Source organism: Lampetra planeri, chromosome 26 (genome assembly GCF_965212315.1).
Source record: "Lampetra planeri chromosome 26, kcLamPlan1.2.h2, whole genome shotgun sequence".
Lineage (NCBI taxonomy): Eukaryota > Metazoa > Chordata > Hyperoartia > Petromyzontiformes > Petromyzontidae > Lampetra > Lampetra planeri.
In genome coordinates, this window is record NC_136132.1 from 6,927,422 (window position 1) to 6,948,582 (window position 21,161).

At 46.3% G+C, this 21,161-nt stretch overlaps 1 protein-coding gene across 1 annotated transcript in view; it reads right to left on the minus strand.

The window, feature by feature from the left end:
• ZNF469 (zinc finger protein 469) overlaps positions 1 to 21,161 on the minus strand; it is a 64,132-nt gene that overhangs the window by 15,138 nt on the left and 27,833 nt on the right. The window lies entirely within an intron of this gene.

Sequence of the window (21,161 nt, forward strand, 5' to 3'; positions counted from 1 at the left end):
TAAACAAAATTATTTCCCGACAAACACATGCATCTTTCGCGTGTGGAAATAAATAATTAACACCGGAATGGGGATTAGGGGGTGTGGGTGGCGAATGAAGCATCATTGCCCTTTGAAAATTTGAAAAATCAATTTGATTCCATGGATTTCACAACTAAAGACTAAAACAAAGGGAATGTAGCGCGCATTTTAAAGTGGCCCACAGCACTCCTCCCTGACTCTCAACCCCCATCCGCAGCACACGCACACATTCCACTAATGTGTGCAGTGCGCGGTACAATACAGCGACTCCCCAAGCTGCGCGATATTAACCTGCAATAACCGCATTAATGCGAGAACAAATCGGTGAATGGCGGTAGTGTCCTCATCTACAAAGTAGCCATCTGCCGCTTAGCGCTCCGAAAAACTTGGAACGTGCGAGCGAGCCATTCGCAAGGGAGAGCTTGATTTTAAATCAGGCATTGCGAGCAATCAACGCTCCACGCCTTTAATTGCCGAGCCTCGCTGCCGGAGCACGGAGCCAAAAAGCGCGCATCGCGACCCGGTATCAAACCCATTTCGCACGCCGCAATCATCGGAGGCTTTGCCAGCAGCGTCTTGGATACGGGGGGCGTAAATTGCAATTAATCAAGGTACATTGATTTTACCAACAGCGTCGAGTTTTCAGGTGCAATTTTACCGCGATGTTGCACGTACTAATGCCACGTCTGAATTTGCTATGATTTCTGAACCGGCAAAAGTGCCAGTTATGTTGCAGGTTTGCCTAATGGAACATAATAAACATGCTATGAGCAGCATGATTCATTACCACTAATTAGAGGCTTTGCCATCTGCAGTGTCACACCTGGGAGAGATTTGGCTTCAAATTGCAATGCTTTGAATCACATTTTGGAACAAAAAAAATTAAGAAATAAAATCCCCAAAAACTCGGCGAATCATCTCCCCGCTAACGAAAATAAAAAAATAAATACTCAAAACAGCAGTCGCTCAAATGCATTTTGCATTTAAACTGTAGAAAATTTGGCAGTCAAATTCCAGCAAAGAGCTGTTTTTTTATACAGTATGGCTTGTTTACCTGTCACAAGCATCTGTGCCTGGTCAAGTTACATGAAATCAAATCCTTGAATTATAGATGATTTCTAAGCCAGATGTTAGCTAAAATCTAGAACTGGTGGCTCTTACATTAACTATTTAAATTCAACGGAAAAAAAAAACGGTGAAGGTAAGAGATACAAAATATCTTGTCCGTTTAATATATAAATAAAAATGAATTATGCTGATGACGATAATAAAAATGCAATTTTAAGAATATTCTCCCTACTTGCTATGTATGACAGATATCTTGCCAATAGTCATGTGACTTCCAACAACAACAAAAGTTTCTCTTTCCTCCCTCTGATGTAAACCCTGCAACCGCCAAAGAATGCATGCCTTGCGTTGCCAAAAACAGCTTGCGTAGATTTTTTTTGTTAATAAATGTATTACCTAAGTAGAATTTCTCTCTCGTTCTCTCAGTCTCTCCCCCTTTGGACAGCTTTGTATGCAGAAATGGCCAATGTGGTTGAGGGCTGCACCAAAATTTTTCAATCAGACAAGTGTCAAGCTGCTTCTATGAGATTAAGCGGGCTTGCCGGGCGATTCGAAGGAAAGGCGTTTGCGTGATTAGAAATGTGAGCACAAACCGGCGACGATATGCATCTAAATGCAAGGGTGTAGTTACCACTCAAGCGCGCTCGCCATTCGAGCTGGCCGGCTGCACGAGGAACAAAACGACGGAAAACGCCGCTTATGTCCACCCGATGGAGATGACGTTTGCATGGGAAGGCAATGGATAACGAGGAGATGGTAGAATGCTTCTGGTGGTGGTGGTGGAGGAGCAGGAGGAGGGGGAACAGAGGACAGAGGAGGAGTGGCGATGTTTGGCGTAAAGGGGGGGCGGGAGAGAAAGCTGATTTTTTTTTTAAAACAAAAGCCACACATGCCTCATTTGCATTTTTAATTCCAGAAAATTAATTAAAAAGTGTTTCAGCATTTGTGGTTATCGCGGTTCTCCACTGCCCACTCAGCGGTAGTCTAAACCCGGCGTGTCTTTGAACTTCAGCTAATTGTTAAGGTCGCTGGGATGGTGTCAGTGCGGCTGGCTTGATGTTTTTTTTCTCGAGCAAACAATGGGGCAGCTGTGAAGGCGGTTCTGATTACCGCCGGCTAATGAGGGGTATTTATTTCCAAGGCCACCCCTATCGGCACTGGCAGATTCAGGCTCCAAGTCCCTTTGCAGGGGCGCGCACACGCATGCATACGCACACGCGCCAACACACGCGTGAAAACCCTACCAATTCCATCCGTCCTCACCAGCCACACACAAGCGCAATCCTGCACCCTTTTTCTTTTTGTTTCAGTTCGCCTCTTCATCTTTTTCAAATGAACGCCTGCTTAATCCATATTCAGTCTTACTCGTGTTAAAATACTGGATTAGATTAGTGGCTCCCAGCTCCTGTGATGAATTGTGATAAAAGACGTGCAATCTGAGAACGCACACGTCGAGTTATATCACTGGCAACAAAAAACGCGTTCTCGCAAAAGCTGCCGAGGATTCGAAACCGGTGGCTGAACCGCCACTCCACCAATGTGTGTCGACATTTTTGTTATATATATTTTTTTTAAATAAAATGTCAATTTCACAATTAGAAAACATCTAAGTAAAAATTTCACGTCTTTTCCGTCATGTGTTCCCTAAATTAAGAGAGATATTCTGTACGCACGCGGGAAGGCCATTGGCTTTTGGACGACAGCGATAAATTAAGCACCTGTGATTGATCAAAACCCATCGTGAAATTACACCCGTTGCCCTACAACGCCAATGATAACCAGCGCAAACATTCACGCATTCGATAACTGTGTCCAAATATCGATTTCATTTAGTCTGTCACTTTTCCCTGGAATCACCGCATTCTATGCCAAGGGGGAGGAGAAAAAAGGAGGGTGGATAATGGATGGGTGGGGAGGAGGAAAAGTAGGGGAAAAAATAAAGAAAAATAACATTATTGCCGCCATGGATGCTTATACGGCAGGCTCAGATTAGAGGCGTGTGGCAGTGCAGAGATAAAATATAATATGTAATTAACAGTGCGGGGTTTTGGGCCGAGCCCATTGAAATGCAAGTTTTGAAATGCACTGCCACGCCAGGCCTGTGTTTACGGCGAGATAACTGGAGTCTATTTGTTTGTGCCGTTTGCGTAAACACGAGTTTCGTCTCGCCTGCGCCCGCCGCCTGTGCCCAATGCCCCATCAAGCATCGGCGTCCGTCCCCCTCTTGCCGATTATTTCCTTTTTTTACACGTGAATAAATAAGTCGATAAGTAGAGGGCAAAGAAGGAAATGAATAAAGTACGTGGATTATTTAACCACCCCCCCCCCCCCCATAATCAATTGTCAATGCGCACATGATTTCTATTGTGGAAACAGAATTTAACGTTGCCATATCGCGGGACCGTAGATTTACAGCATTCCTGCGCATTAATAACTTTCAAGTTTTACGAGTGCTTGTCTTTGTTGCGCGCAGTGTAGCTGTAAAGTTGGGCTGTCATCTGAGACGGTTAACATTGCCCCCTAGATAAGTTTTGCGCACAAACACACGCGTGCACAATTTGGTGTGTGAAGGCTCGAGAGCACTGTCAGTGAGCACCTATTAAGGCTGGCAAAGCAGAGAAGGTGGCGCAGGAAATTAGGGCAAGTACAGCTCTACTGTCTCTGGCCAATTAACTGCATTGGTGGCCAATTAACTGCATTGGTGACCAACAAGCACACTTCATCAGGTGCTCATTAAAGGCTTAGATGACCTATGCGAGGCTCAGCGCAGGTTCGGATTTACAGTTCAAGCTGAATTGCAACATGCCCTAGCGATGAACCTGGGTCACTGGGATTCTAATGCAGTGTGAACCTAAACATATACAGCGTACGCTACATACACGTGGTCTGAATACTCAAGGGAGCGTTGAAGCAGTGTTCGTCTCTACGTGCAGCCCAAAACCAGCGGTGGAAATTCTAACATCCCGATGTTGGGGAACAGCTCCTACGTAGGATAACCATTGATTTAAAAAAAAAGTGGCAATAATTGAACCAACTCCAAAAGGATGATGGGCTGAATTTGTAACCTTGTGCTTGTGAGCTGCATGCTCTGATCACAGTACCCTAGCCAGACATGTCTTTACACATACACACACCACTTATACATGAGGGATTTGATCCCAGTTTCCAGATAAATCTGAATAAACCGAAAATCGGGCCGAGATAGGACATTTCAGATGGTTCAAATAGATTCGAATTCATACGAATATGTGATGCCACTTGCATGGTATCACTTCCGTGCCTTTTCTGCCAAAAGTCTCTTTCACGTGACGTGATTGTGACCGATATGTGACCGATATGTGACATCGCGTTTCCTTTAATTATTGAAATATTGAGATGTTTACGGTAAAATTATTGTCTTACTGATGGGGCGTCACGTACAAAATTGCAATTTAATTATGCATATTGAAAACGTATTCGAGTGATTACATCTGGCGCATGAACAATGAAAGACATGAACATCGTATACATTCAAGTCTGAAAATATTAAATCAAATTGTAAATTGGGTCCTAAAAGTAAAACAAAATCTGATACCCCGAAAAATGTAATCTGCAACTTATCCCTAGTACAGTGTAGTACAGTACATGTATGATACGTAATTACTTTTTCAGAGTTTGCACATCGTAACATGCACACGTACCCTGTTAAATTTGATTTCAATGCTGCAATTGCTTGAATCTGCACTGTGCCAAAAGTAGGAAACATGAAACGGGGTGGCGCGCTCACAAACATAATTTCTAGAATTTTTTGTTTGTTAACACTCGGAATCATTTTCAGATTGAAATCTGTGCGTCCTCCGTCGCAGCTGGATCGCGTCATTTCGCCGTCGCCTGCAAAGCGTGTGCAGCTGGCATGGGCAGGAACGATGTTATTGTGGCGGCTTTGTGTATCTGAAGCCTGTGTAATGTTACGTCGAGTCCAGAAGAGAGAAAGAAGCCGCTGAGAGTGTTTTTGCATGACCAGACAGAGGGACAGAGACGAAGAGGCGAAGGCAGAGACAGAGACAACCAGAGACACCGACAAACGAAAGTAAACAAAAGGACGCACAGACGGACGGACGGACAAGGACGATAGAGAAATAGCGACATACTGATGGACCAAGATAAAATATAGACAGAGAGAGAGAGAACAGGGAGACCCGGTGACAACAGCCAGGGTTTTATATGGACAGATGGACCGATAGAGATAAAGACACAAAGAGACACACTGATGGATGGACTGACAGACAGACAAAAGACGTACAAACATACTCTCACGTACAGAACGACAGAAAACACAGGCAAAATAAAAAGACAGAGAGACAAAGGAGAGCATAGAGATGGGCCTAATGTAAGATACAGAGACACAGAAGAGGAGACAAAGACACACAGACAAATTAGACAACGGAAGATGGAGAGGTTCGATGCTAGATGCATAAGAGACGGACGAGTGACTGATACAACGAGAACAGCCAGAGATTCGAGTAAAGGCACAGAAACCGAAACATTCCTTAGTTGACCACATTACCACCCATTTATTCCCGTGTAACAGGAATTCATAAGAAATATAAGTCTTCAGTTACTCACCTGTGAGTCTATACTTTTCTCTTACGAGGCCCCTTGGGAAACTTTACACTTACGCTTTTGAGTCATATCTGTGCCCCTGGGTAACCGTGCGGGCCCTGAAATGACTATGCACACGCTAAAAGGCAGGACTCCATAGCACACTTACTCTTGCGGATTACCATCGACACTGGTAAAGTGTGCTCATTTCCTCCGTAGACGATGATCGTGATAAAATCATTAGAAATCCTAGCAGAGGACCACCACACATAAATCCTCCACTTAACCATTTGACTACTGCAAATGCATCGTCCCCTATCGAGGGAGGGCCCACATTAAGTTCAATAAAATGCACTAATCGTAGCCCTTTTAATCAACAACAACAAAAAAAGGGTGTCCCTTTAATTAACGGGAACGCTGCCATGGGCGTAGTGGAATGGCACGCGTGGACTTTGCGATACAGAAGTCGACGGTTGGATTCGGCATCCGGGGCGCGGCGTTTGAAACAAAAGGAGCGAGCTTCTGAAATCGCGGCATTGGTCTCGTAGAACTTTCACCACTCGCTCACAGTTGTCAACACAGATGAGTGCTGCTCGAACCCATGAGAACCAATAGAGATATAGCGTTTATGTGCATCGTGTACTTATATATAGAACCAGAAAATGAAAGACAGAAAGGGTAAAACGACGTCAAGATTGTACTCAACCCAATCAAATGTGCAACATTGGCCCGACCTCGGGACAATGTCGCACGTTTTACTGGGTAGTTGTGCTCCTTTATATGTCCCGATATTGATGATGGACTGAGTCGACGCCCCCCCAACCCCCAATGGGTTCGATACCCCACGACTTTCTCATTGAGCCTCGAGTACATTTTCCTTGGCACTGCAGCACCCAGTCGGTTGTAACGGCGATGATGATGACGATGATGATGAGGATGATCGCGATGATGATGATGTGTGCGGGTGGATAAAGCGTGCGTCGAAGACACGCGGCGGCAATGCGCCTCGTGTGCGGGAGCGTCACGGGTCTTTTAAAAAGAAAATCCGCGAGTTAATAGAGAGCGGCGTTTGTTGATACTGTGCCCGCAATATATTGTTATGGCAGCTGAGATGGGGTCATGAGGGGGTCAACCTTGAACTTTAGAGGCGATGGCTCCTTGGGGATTAAGTCAGCGTGTGTCTGCGTGCGTGTATGTATGTCGTGTGGAGCAGTAGTGTAGCTGTTTAACACACTGCGCTACGAATCCAGAGATCCGAGTTTAATTCTCACTCACGGTTCGTGGCTTCCCCTTTGGTCGACTCAGCCTCAAATGAGTACCTGGTGTGGTGTGTAAACATAGCTACTAGGGAGACAAAGGCGGCCGGGCGTGGTAATGACCTTCCACCACCTCGCGTGTCCCGCCGGCCTTCATAGGTGCTCCCTAACAGCACTTGCCCCAACAATCTGTTAAGGCTACACTTTTTTTTGTCTTTGTGTATATAGTGGGGAGTGGTCGTGTAGTGGTTAGCGAACTGTGCTACAAACCCGCTGACTCGAATTCAATTCCTGCTCACGGCCAATTACAGTGGCGATCATTTTAACCCGATTCTGGGCCTCCACTAGGTAGACTCAGCCTAAAATGAGCATCTGATGTGGGCGTGTGAACTGTAGCACTGGGGAAACAAAGGTAGCTGGGCATAGTTATTCCCACACCATCCATTCACACCCGCTAACAGCGCTTGCCCCAACAGTCTGTATTGCTATCGCGGGATCTTGATGTTTATCACACTCAAGCCAATTCACGTGCAAATAATGTCACGTGTATATCGCATTGTGGGTACTCAACTGTGGTCGTCTCCTGAAGAGCAAGCGGCCTGCACAGCTCTTTGTCCATATACTGCTAGACAAAGTTCAATCTACGGCAACGTGACATTTTCACCACTGGCTCAGAGCAGCCAATGTGCCGCTACAAATCATGAGAACCAACAGAGATGCATTATGCATGTGCATCATGCACATCGGCTATTCCAGAGCCAGTTCGGCGATCACCCGCCACTGGTATTTGCCGTGGCTGGAAACTGACCTCACGTCGCTGGGTTCATAGCGCAGTGTGCTCACCACTGTGCAACCACTCTACCCCAGCCTCCCACCACAGAATCGTGGAATTCCCACCAATGGAGATGAGCACCATCCCATGGAAAGCCTATTTGAACAAAAAGACACCTTCACATCCACTTTCGTACTTACATCATGCGTATCAAGGTATTCAACTATGTATTTACAATCATGTCTGCCCTCTATTGACACACCATAGCTTGGTGCCCTATAGAGCTGTCGTCTCAGTTTCCTGAATCCCAGCCTCCAGGAACTCAGACCCAGGGCACGAGGCATCACCAAATTCTCGCGGCTTCACATGTGAAGAGCGCTGTTTATTCTCCCTCCATACCGCGTCTCCCGCCGCCGTTAGAGGTATGAGTTATGAGCGGTTCCCAGCGTATTCGCTGTATCCTTTTGTCAGCAACCAACCACGTTTGAGATCCGTAAGTCATCCTTGCCAACAAGCAATGATTGAATGCATTCCTTCCTTGGCTCATTGGCATTTGGCTCTTAATGATAAGAGTTCACTTTTCCCAAGAGCACTGCATCCTGCTCCGGCTATCTTTATTCTATCAGTGCACTCATAATCAATCTTGAATTGGGGGCGCTAGATACACACCATCTCTTGTTTTCAACGAGAAATGATGGAGCTCTCGTTTACATGGGCATCATAGGCAGTGCGGTGCCTGGGATTTACGTCCAGGTTACAGTCAAAGTCAAGTCAAAGAACCTCCCTGCTTAAACAAGCATCAGAGTGGTGCTCATCTCTGTGGGTGGCCATCGTGGGTCAATGGTAGATATTCCACATTGCCGTGGTGGTGGCCAGTCTATTCAATGGATGACCACGGTTGACGTCCCATAAAGTAGTACTCGTTTTTATCGACCATTGAGAGATGATGGGCTAGGTCAACCCACGAACAGGACTCAACCTCAAAGCCTTCCGATTGTGAGTTCTCTGCCTACACGGGAAGGGTTAGTGAGGTTAAGTGTCGAGGATACGTGATTAGGGTGGAGGTTAATATTTCATTGGCTAGGCTAGGTCATTTGATAGCACAGTAAGCTTATAATTGTACTTTTTTGAGGGCAACTATTATCATGAATGGCAATGTTTTACTGTCATCATCATCATCATACATAACATGTTATCATTATCATCATTATCATCATCAGCTCTATCATCAATAGCAACAATTATGCAATCATCATTGCATACAGTTTCATTGTCATCAACAAACAATGCAATAATTTATCATCCCTATTCCGGTGGCGGCGATGATGATGATGATGATGATAATCATCCTCAGCATCCATCTGGTGTAGGTAAAATGAGTACCACCCTGGTGAGGTTGCACCACTCAATGGGAAACCGACGCTTGTTGTTGTCGTCGAGACAGACTGGTCTCTGCCATGGCAACGTGGAATTTCCACCGCCGGCTGAACACCACCAACGGATAGGAGAGCGCCGCCCGATGTTGGAATTAAGCACCAGCTGAGGGATCAAGGTGACCATTCTCACTACAGCCACACAAATCTCTTTTTGCCAATGCCCCTGTCCATTGGTAAACATGTTATGCACATCTGCTATGCATTACCATTAACTCATTGGATATGCAATTGTGGCTGAACCTTTTCAATGGCTCAGGAGCGCAGGACAATGCGTCGATGGTGACTTTCCTTGTTTTTTTGTGTTTTTCCTGTAATTACCGCCAGCGTTTTTTTTGTTGCAATAAGCATAAATCTCTGGCCAAATCGATTCAGCCTTCACACTTATAATGGTAACGTTGTGCAGTGAATGCGATTGTAAATGCACACTGTGTGATGCAGTGTTATGATTTTCAATTGTTGCCACATTCGCCCGTTCCTTTGTTCGTCTCCGTGTTGTCGACGTGTGTTTCCGTTTGCCTCCGTTTAGATTTATTTTTAGATTGCTGCAAGGGCCAGGTACAATAGGGGACTGTTCCATGCGATGATTCAAACGGAGGGCCCCATGCTAAAATGATAATAATGTCGATAGAAACACAACTACTGCAATACTTTAATTGTTTTTTTTTGCTTGCTATAAATTAAGGATGTTAGCAAATAAGGGAATTAAAGCAAAGCAAAACAAAGTTTGAAGGACGAGAAAAGTTTTAATTTAAATAACAAACCTAGATTATCTGCCAACTGTGTGGTTTTTACAATTACTGTTTTGTCTTTAGGTTTATGGAGCATTATATAAGCTCCACGTATTAATGTATTTATAAATGCATGGGACAGGTATTTTGTCTGGATGGATTGCACTTCAGAAAAATGAAAACAAATCCATAAATGCTGGACGCATACAAAAGAGAGCACATTTTGCATTGCTACGAATACAACGGCATTTGCCGTTCGGCTCAAATTAACATTTGGGGGACATATCTTTGGTAGCTTCAAGGTTGTGGTGGAAATTCCACATTCCCCGAGGAATGATGGGCTGTACAACCCCTGACTGGGACTTGAACTCATGCGCTCATGATCTTTCAATCCTGAGTCAAGTGATACATTATCGAAACTCGTATTAATAACGTTAATATTGTAATATAAGGCTTGTAGTGTGCTCCCCCCCGCCCTCGAGTTAAATTTCCATTCCTTCAGCTCCATGAACAGGTGACGATTAGCTATGTGGGTTTAACCATTGTCTACATGTTGACAAGGACATTCTAAGGCTCTGAAAGTAATGGCAATCAAGCTCAAATCGATCACACAATGAACATGTTCCGTCATCATCAATGTAAGTTTGATGCTGTAGAACATACTAACTCTATTCTCCAGGTCACGAGAAAGTAAAACATACCCAACACAACTTTCGGGTGATTCTGAAAACAAGTAAAAGGGCGTTTTATAATGAGAAGAATACAGTACTGTGGAGAGGCATCTACGAGGAGGATATGATGAATATTTTTGCTTTAAAACGGGGAGATTTGTCGGCTGGCGGTGCTTTCTATTATCTGGGTGGTAACTCATCGCTGTGTGTCTTCAAATACGGAGCACAAAGGACACGTTCCTCATTGAGTCTCAACTCTGTTAAACAAGGGTTAGGGCATTAATTGCGACTATTCATCGAAGCATTGAGGAGAGCATTATTAGTAATGACGCAGCAAGCGTTGGCAATGTGGGAGAGGAAAGTGAAATGTCGGAGGGGACTGATCCATGACGTTTTATTGGTAACGTGCTAATAGTGGCAGGAGTAATATTACGATTATTCATCTGGAATAATAATCACACTGCAGCGAATGTAGTGTCACAACAAGTGTAATGATTACACAGCACATCTAATTTTTTTTTATGAAATATTGTATGTAAGAATGCCTTGAGAATTAAAAACCTCGATAAAATGCTCGTTAATGAGTCAATAACATGTTTTGACAACTTTGCCTGTTTTTAAAATGTATATTCTGCTGCAATGACCTAAAATGCCCAGAATGCTCTGAAAGCCATTCAGCCAAACGAATCTCATTAACTCCCATACTTATGCATGGAATGTTGAAAATTCAAGACATCTATCTGATCTTTAATTGAATATGGCTCCGTGCCAACAACATAACTCGTCATGTAAAGAGGGTTGTAAATAAATAAATAAGCAAATAAAGAAAGCCACTTCCCATATTCCGCTATAATTAATCATTAGCATAATCATTAGCATCGCATATGTGATGGTTGTTTTAAAAGTATGCGGCACATATTTTACAGAAGCTGCACTGCCTCTTTGCAATGTGGGACAATAACGGATCGATTAGTACACTTAACATGTTTCGTGATAAATCGTGGAATAGTCCAGATGCAATGTTGCAATGTGAAGCTAACAATAATAATCATTAACCATCATCACGTCCACCATTTTATTTATTCGGGAAATCCCTGCCGAACCTCCACCTCTCTCTCTCTATGGAGGTTCTGTCATGGGGTGCTTTAGTCAATTGGGGTGGTTGGGTGGCATCGGCGCGTTCACCAACTCGTTGCAGAGGTTCGCGATTTGGAATCGGGCAGCCCACCCTGGTTGACACTGCGGGTGCGTTGACCTTTCAACCCGCCCGCAGTGTCAACCAGGGTGGGCTGGTTGACACTGCGGGTGCGTGGACCTTTCAACACGCGCATGTTCGTGCTTCACGGTGGACGTTAAAGATCCTGTGATGTCATGCGAAATGAGTAGGCCATTGCGTGCCGGGCATCTTGGTCCAAATGAGTAAATGCCAATTTTTTGTTTACTCATAACAATCATTGCCTCGTATTTGCAGACTAATGCCCACTCACAGGGCTAGGTGCAACGTCACCTTGTACGAGAAGAGACATCTGCTACTGGGGGTTTCCATTTCAAATATTTCAGACAAGATGTAAGTCACTTATTACATCACATAAAGGCCACTTCATCCAAAATAACTTAATGGAAGTAAAACCAAAAATATGACTTTAATTGTTATTCATTTCTGAGTAATTTTGCATCAATGGTGGATGAATGCAGCTGCTGCTGGAAGTTTGTGGGCCAAGCGGTCTCAATTAAGGGACTGGATGGAAAGCAAAATATTTTTTGGGAGAAAACTGAAGTGTCAGAATAAATGGCACACTTACGATAGGAGAGGCGAGCACACAATGATCAATACTGACAAGTGACCGCCTCGTATAATGACAACGTTTTGAACACGCGAATAATTTAATTCACATGCCAATTTAAAAAATATAGTTTCACCGAGAAAAACTTTTAAAACAATGAATGTGAGCAAACACACTCTTCCATTTGATCGAGACATCCTAATGAAACACCTTTGTTCAAATTACTGCTTTTATAGTTCAGATACCAAGGGCCAATGACACGCACAATGGCTAGGAATTAAACCCATATAGCTGCACCAAAATACACTGCACTGTGCTGCACGCGCACACACAAAGCTGCAACCACCATTCACCACGAAGAGGTGGTGGTGCCATCACAATGGTGTCGTGCCTGTGCCAGGCTAGGTGCACATTGAGGCCAGGTGATGTGGTGAAAGCTGATTGAATTACAGGGCAGACTCAGATGTTATGGATTAACTTGCTAGGGGTGACCAACGACAAAGATTCCTTATCTAGCCTCAACAGACTTTTGGGGCAAGTGCTGTTAGCGAGCACCTATGAAGGCCGGAATGGCACACGAGGGGGGTGGGTGGCCCACGCTCAGCCTCCTTTGGCTCCCTAGTGGCGATATTTACACTTCGTCCCAAGTACTCATTTGAGGCTGAATAGACCTAGGGGAGGCCAATGGCCAGATCAGATATTCGTCACTGGTGTTGGCCATGAGCAGCAAACACAATCTCGGGTAGCCAGGCTCGTAGTGCATCGCGCTAACCACCACGCCATTGCTGTCCAGGGGTGACCTCACACATTCACACACAAGCGCAGACTCACAATTCAAATTCACAAGCCATCGGGACAATGCCAGTTAGCAAGCACCTGTCAGGGCCAAGACAGCGCAGGAGAGGGTGGTGTGGTCTTGCTGAATGTGTCTCCCCATTGCATGTGTTCACGTACATTACCAGGTAATCGTTTGGGATAACCTAGCAAAGACTTAGGGTAGGCTCAGAGACCACTTGGCACTGAGTTTGTATATGACTCGCAACCGAACTCAGGTTGCTGTCGTAATATGTGCAATGTGCACCGTTCACTGTTACACCCAGGTGCCTGTTGGGGCAAGTGCTCTTAGAGAGCGCACATGACGTGGAGGTTTGTCAAGCATCACGCAGAGCCAAACTTTATCTACTCAGTACGAATGTTTAGATAGCACATCAGGTACCCACTTAAGGCTGAGCTGATCTAGGGGAGGCCCACGACCGCTTCAGATGTCACTCGCTACTGGCGTTAGTCTTGGCTGGGAATTGAATTCAGACAACCAGGTTCTTTGCATAGTGCGTTTACTACAGGCCCAATGCTCCCCACACACACACGCACACAAAACAAATCCCCCATATAGCCTTAACAAACTCTTGGAGCAAGTGCTGTGAGCGAGCACCTATGAAGGCCGGCACGGCTCACGAGGGGGTAGGTGGCAAGCACCACGCACGGCCGCCTTTGTCTCCCCAGTGGCAATGTTCATACTTCGCACCAGGTACTCATTTGAGGCCGAGTCGACCGAGGGGAGGCCCAGGAACGATTCAGCTAATCGTCACTTGTTGTTGGTGGCCGAACTCGGGTCGCCGGCTTTGTGGCGCAGCGCGCTCACCGCCTACACGACCGCTCCCCGCACGCACGAGCTCACGCATAGGGCGGCGAGCACCCATGTAGTCGCGCCACTAGGGCTGAACGATTTGGGGAAAATATCTAATTGCGATTTTTCTGACAGATATTGCGATTGCGGTTTGATTTGCGATGAAAAATTAAAGTCAAGCTTCAGTTCAATATTCACTGTGTAATAGATTTAAAACATGTCGTGGAGCATTACCACGTGATACCATCAAAATATGAACCGCTCTATATATTCCAATGCAAGGATGAGAACTTAAAATATATGAATTGCTTCCAACGTGTATTTATTAAAATGTTTCAATTGAAATAGAACAATCGAACATAGAACAATTATTAAGTTAAATAAATAAATTATAATAACAAAAAATAAAACAATTCCAATAAGAAAGTAACAAAACTTTTAAAATCGCAAAGAATCGCAGCCATTGCGATTTGCTAATCGCGTTGTTTCAAATGGCGATTTCGATTTGAAATCGATTAATCGTTCAGCCCGAGTCGCCACCGTCCAACGGCTGCCGAGTTAATGATGTGGTGAGCACTCCGGCTAGCGGAACGGCAATGAGTATTATCGACACACCACTGCCACCTACAGCACACCATGCGTGCGCAGCAGCGCCTGTGAACGGCTCGCCGGATTTGTGGGAATTAGTTGCACGGAAAGTGACTTCTGTTGCTGTGCCTCATCATAAGCGAGGGCAAAGATCCCTGGTCAGGCTGATCGGTCATGTTGCTGTTAGCAAGCATCTATTAAAGGGCAGTACAGAATGCAGGCTTGGATACCGCTGCCAGCACTGTGAACCAGTTCCCTTTGTCTTCCCAGTTTTCATGTCAACGTTATCATCATCATCATGAGCCGTGATCGATCCACGATGACATCCCATGCACTCAGATGGTATACGAAAGACCAATTCCAGGTGTATATAACAGTTTCCTGTGGCTCTGTGTATGACCAGTAGGCAACTCCGAGTGACTGATGTTGTAACACATTCAGCACAATTTTCACAGATTTACAAGCAATAATATAGATGCCCCTTACAGCTTTCACAGACTGTTGGGGCAAGTGCTGTTAGTTAGCGAGAACATATTAAATCCGTCAAGGCACACGCAGGGACGGGTGGCCATCACCACGCCACCGCCACCACCACCACGCCACCACCACCACCACCACGCCGCCACCACCACCACGCCGCCACCACCACCACGCCACCACCATGCCACCACCACCACCACGCCGCCACCACCACCACGCCGCCACCACCACCACGCCGCCACCACCACCACCACCACCACGCCACCACCAACACGCCACCACCACCACCACGCCACCACCACCACCACCACGCCACCACCACCACCACGCCACCACCACCACCACGCCACCACCACCACCACCACGCCACCACCACGCCACCACCACCACCACGCCACCACCACCACGCCACCACCACGCCACCACCACGCCACCACCACCACGCCACCACCACGCCACCACCACCAAGCCCAACAACCATTGTCTCCCCAGCGGTGATGTTGACAGTGCACCAGGTACTCTTTGGAGGTTGAGTCGGCCGAGGGGAGGCCCAGGCAGGGGCGGCCCGTCCACGTTGGTGGTCTCCTAACGTGCCAAGTTAAGTGGGGCGCCACATTCGAGGGGAAAAAAACCCCCCAAAAAATATAACAAAGATGTTTATTATTAATTCCCGTGCACGTGCAGAGAGAATATGAATTATTCATGTCTCAACATTTATGAGAATGTATTGGTTGGATAGACGAACGGGCAAATCGAATAATTATTCCTCTGTTTAGAAAAAAAATACGCTTGAAAAACATTAAATGGAACATAGGAGCAAAATGTTTCCCAGTTTACCAAAAAACCTCAGCCGAGATCTGTCCTTGGAGTTTGGGGGTGTGGGAGCGCCGCTTGCGTGGTTCCCCTAGGGCAGGGGTCGGCAACCAAAATAACAAGAAGAGCCATTTCTTTCCAATTCGGTACAAAATTCAGTATTTCAAGAGCCGCAATGCATCTGAGTACATACTGTACATACGTACATATCGTCAAGAAGCAGCCCGTAAAGAGCCGCATGCGGCTCCGGAGCCGTAGGTTGCCGACCCCTGCCCTAGGGCACCAGTTGCTGGCAGCAGCGAGTCTAGGGCCCACTTCCTGGGCCCAGGATGAGTTCATAAATTATGTTGGCTCGTGTTGGCTCATGGCCAATACCAGTCACGGCTATTTGAACTGGACTCAGGTCGCTGAGTTTGTAGCGCAGCGAGCGAACCGCGAGACAACCGCTCCCCATTCGCTGAGTGCGGCACGTTCACACACACACCACAACATTTTTCATTTCACCACGCACGTATTGGTGAGCCAAGTTCGAGTCATCATTCGAAATCCATGAACATGGAAAAAACACATACAGCTGAGTGTAATGCGGCATGTCTGTAATCAATAGACTTTGATGGGGGGGGGGTTGGTGGACCACACAAAGATTAAGCAAAAGTATGTGAGACCGTTTCCTCCAATAAACAACAACGCTCCATGGGGGGCACGTGGCTGGGTGGCTCTGACATCAGAGGACCGAGCTGACGCTGCTGCAATCTGGAGTTCAAATCTGGGTTGCAGTCACCCGTGATTAAATCGAGTTCTCAAGTGTGGCGAATGAAACTTTAAATACAAAAAGAATTTAAACTGAATTCCAGCTTGGAGAATTTTTTTTGTTAAATATATTGGATTGACTGTATGGAAGGGAATGTGGTTAAGTGCACACCCCCCACCTACCCAAGGTGCACTTGGGGGGGGCATGGGGAGAACATAAACCACCATCACCACCACGCAAACTCCGGTCATCCGCACATAGCGGCTTTTGGCGAGACGTCGATCAAAGACGCACACCGCATCGCGCGCATTCCGACGCGCTTCTGCGGCCGTCTGGTACGCTCTCCCTTCCGATCTTACAGAAGCCACTGGAGCTGTGCTCTTTCAAATCTAAAAATTGACAATTATTTTTTTGAGAACTGCTTTTCGTGCTTCGTTTTTTGCACTTCCCCCGCACCTCCTATTTGCACGGTTGGTTACGTACGGTGCGAAATAAGTTCAATTTACCTACGAACAAGGTGTGTGGATGAGAGGTCATTTGAGGGGATCTCAATAGTTGTTCTGTGACATCCACTTCCCCAGGCCGTTCTCTAACATGGGATGGTGTACTGCCCTGTGAGAGTTGGCAAGAGATATTTAGTGTCACGGCATAGTCCCAATAGTATGGTTGGAATGTATATAGGTATAACTTCTTCCGCACAGTACCTAGCCAACTGTGCTAATCGTCGGTGCCAACCGCGCTCACAAAGATTACTCAATTAGGAATTGGACAAACGTCCCGAACAGGAATTGACACAGTGCGTGAATTAATAACTACTAATTATTCTTTTTACTTTTAGAGGAAACCAAAAAAAACGTAATTTTAAACACATTTGACAAAAGATAATAATATTTTAAATTAATTCTGTAGGAATTTTTCATTTCAAGACTGTTAAATCCCACTGGGTTATAATGCGCCAGGTGTGAGGACAGCGGAAGTTTTGTGCTGGTATGAGAGCAATATTTGAAGTCAAACATATTCTAGAAATGTTTCATTAAAATATTTTAATGAGCATGCAGACTACGCACACACACACACACCGAGATAGTGTGCGAAACATTAAAGGATGTGATGTATCCACAACACGCTATGTGATGTGGTTGCAGGAATTGTGGATGTTTTCCCAAGTTAGCAATTTCCTTGCATTAATGTCCATCTAAAGTCTTCCGCTTGATCCACAGGGAGAACTGGCAGTGGTCACACAATTAAGGCTGAATCATAACCGACGACTGGACTTACTTAATAAATATTGTACGACACGGATTTCCCGAGTAATTGTGCCCAGGGGCATCGCTGGGAATGTTATAAACGAGCGATTGGTGTCATATTACTTTCAAGGTTAATTCAAATGTTGTCCAAAATGTAAGATTGCATGTGAAGTGTGCGAGCGCGCTGCACGCACTGTGCGTACAAAGCCACATTGGGGCGGCAGCAAAAAAGAGTTTGGGGTTCGATTCCTGACTCGGGAACTTTTCTGTGCGGGGTTTGTTTGTTCTCCCCTGTTCGGCACGGGCTGCTCGTGCGTTCTCCCGGTCCCCCCGCTCTTCTAAAGATCCATCCACATGGATGGAGTTGTGGGACGCATGCAACGCCCAGAAGCGACTCATCGTCGCCGACCCAACAGTGGAGGACGCTGGCTTTGACCCCCTCGAAGACGGTGGATGACACTCGAACTAAACCCGCGCAGGGTAACACGATGGGGGGGGGGGGGGGGTGGTGCGGTGACACCATGGCCACCCACTTCACGAATGGACGATGAGGGAAGTGACCCCAAGTGCGAGGCTGGGGCCATGAGTCCCGGACCGCAGAGCGACGCGCATCGACCTGCCCTGCTCTGACCATCTGTTGTCGGCAGGCATTTAATTTCTCCGCTTTGGCATCTCAGGAAGCCACTGAGCGGATCGCCAAAACTCGACGTCCCACTGTAACATTTGTCAACGTCACATAAAAGAAGACTTCCCAAGAATAAACGTACAAATGAATATTAATTGCCTACAAATTCCTCACGTGGCAATCATCGCAGACTCACGCCCATCGCTGAGCCAGGTGCCGAGTCACCTTGTGCTGCACAGGGTCAGCTGCCAATCGGGGGCTCTGCGCTCTGAGATATTTTGTTTTGTGATAGTGTAACGACATAAATGAACCGTTCTGTGGCGCCAGTGGGTGTACTACACCTAGGGATGTGGACCCAGAGCCTCCGCGAAGGATCGAGAAGGGGGCGTGACTAGGGGCGGAGCCCAGTCACACCACAGGAGATATAAGCCGAGTCCCGAGAAGGAGCGGGCTGGTCTGGCTGTTCGACCCGGGAATGAAGCCGCCTTCTTCCATCCTCGCTCGTTGGTCTCCGCACACGACGACCCGACGGGCGTGTCGGCTGTTCTGGTTCAACCATATAGAGATTCCGTTCAAGTGAGTAGGTGTGGTTAGGAACGGAGGCCACCACCTTACGTAGTTAACCCGTAATGTACATGGTTTGCCGGAATGTACATAGTTAACCTTGGAACGTTGAGTAGTTGTTGGTTGTGTTAGTGGTTCAAGTTATGTTGGTTGTGTTAGTGGTTCAAGTTAAATAAACGTGTTGCCTCCAAGACCTGGTGTGCGCCTGGTTAGAACTCACTACAATAGTATGGACAACTGTTGGCTCAACATTGTTATAACTCGACGAGAGACATTTCCCCGAATATTCTTAATATTTTTAGAGATTAACTTTTATGTTTTTATGGCTGCGTCATGTTATGTTTTTTTTCCCACGATGTCCGACGTTTCGCTCCACGTGCTTGTAGCTTCTTCAACACGTGCAGCGAACCTCGAACATCATGTACTGAGTACATTGGAGAGATGGACAGTACAACTTTCAGTAACCTACGCAGTAACACAATTGGCTGTTCAACTAACACAAAACGGGGGTTAAACGTGTTCGACTTTGCCCATGCAGCACATGGATGTGTAAGCCCTCCGTCATGATATTTACTGATTATGATTGTCGTGAACGTCTGCACGATATTCGTACAAAGACACATACAGGTGTATGAATACACATGCAAGTTCAAAGACGAACAAATCCCCCAGTTCATCTTATAGACAGTGAGGGCAAGTTCCGTGTTAGCGAGCACCTGTTCAGTATCGAGGTTGGCATGGCACACCTGGCAGGGGCATTGATATCAATCCGCCTTTGTCTCCCCAGCGCTGACATTTACGAATGACACCAAAGTCAAATTGGCTTAGGAGACGCCCAGTACCATACACCGCATGTCACTGATGTTCTACATGGCTGGGAATTGCATATCGGTTGCCAATATCACAACGTAGTGTGCGAAACTCAACACTACCGAGTGCCAATACACTGCAAAGAGAAATATCCCACCCCTTTAGCCTTAACAAACTGTTGGGGCATGTTAAGCAAGCGCCCTATACCAGGTATCCACAGTGCAGGGCTAGCAGCACGGCTATCCACCTTGGTCCCCCTGTGGTGATGATCACACACGGCACCAGGCTGAGTTTGTGAGCAGGAAGGTTGAGGAACGATCCAGATATTCGTCACTGCGTTGAGAACTCCGCTTGCCGGGTTTGCCACTCTACCACCCCCCCCCCCAGACACACACACGTGCATAGCGGATACGATCCATAAAACAAATTCCTTTTCCCCTATAATCTCCACTGGTGATATTTGGCAGGATGACCCTGACTAAACTTGTATGGCAGGCGCTAATTATTAATCACACCAGCGCATGCGAGAGCCGCCTTTATGGAACAGCAGGCTCGCGGTTCGCAATCGCACGTCGGGCAGGCAATGCTCGTGGAGGTGACTTGGCAATTAGCCTACCACATAACGCCGCTGGAGCCAACATTGTGGACAGGATTGAAGGCAACATTTAAAAGGGAAATTACAGTCTGTAATTACGGGCGGATCACTTTAAACTACGCGCAATTGTTAAATCAGCCTAATGCAGTAACACGCAGCAATTATAACCGCGGTCAATATTTGCGCCTGAGCTTTATCGGCGCAAAGTAATGCGGTCGTAAATATGATGCCATAACAAGCGGCGTGTGTGTAGGGGGCATGCTTTACTTAAAGCCTGTATCAAGGATCAAATGTGTGTTGATTAAATAATGAAAAAAGTTTGGAATTACAATGGATTCTATTCATTCTGCAACACCAGTAACATTTGATTCATAGAATCTTGAATGTGCATTGTTGTCCTTCCCCGCGTCTCCAATTAGCACGGTTGGCTACGTACCGTGCGACAGAAGTTCAACATACATACATACATATGTAAACAGCAGTGGTATGATGTCGTAGCGTAGCGTATGTGTGCATGCGATGAGTGGCAAGTCACAGAGAGCGGTGGTGCAGCGGTTTGACAACTGTGCTACAAACCTGCTGACCCTTGCTTTGGTAGTACAGCAACACAAAGGTTTACGTTTAGCCCTTTTAAGTCGTTTCGCAAATACGTCGTCACTGTCTTAAAACGGCGACCCGCTTTGCATCGCCTCGACCCCACACTTATATTGCTGCCAGCATCGTCCGTTATTTCTCGCTATCTGC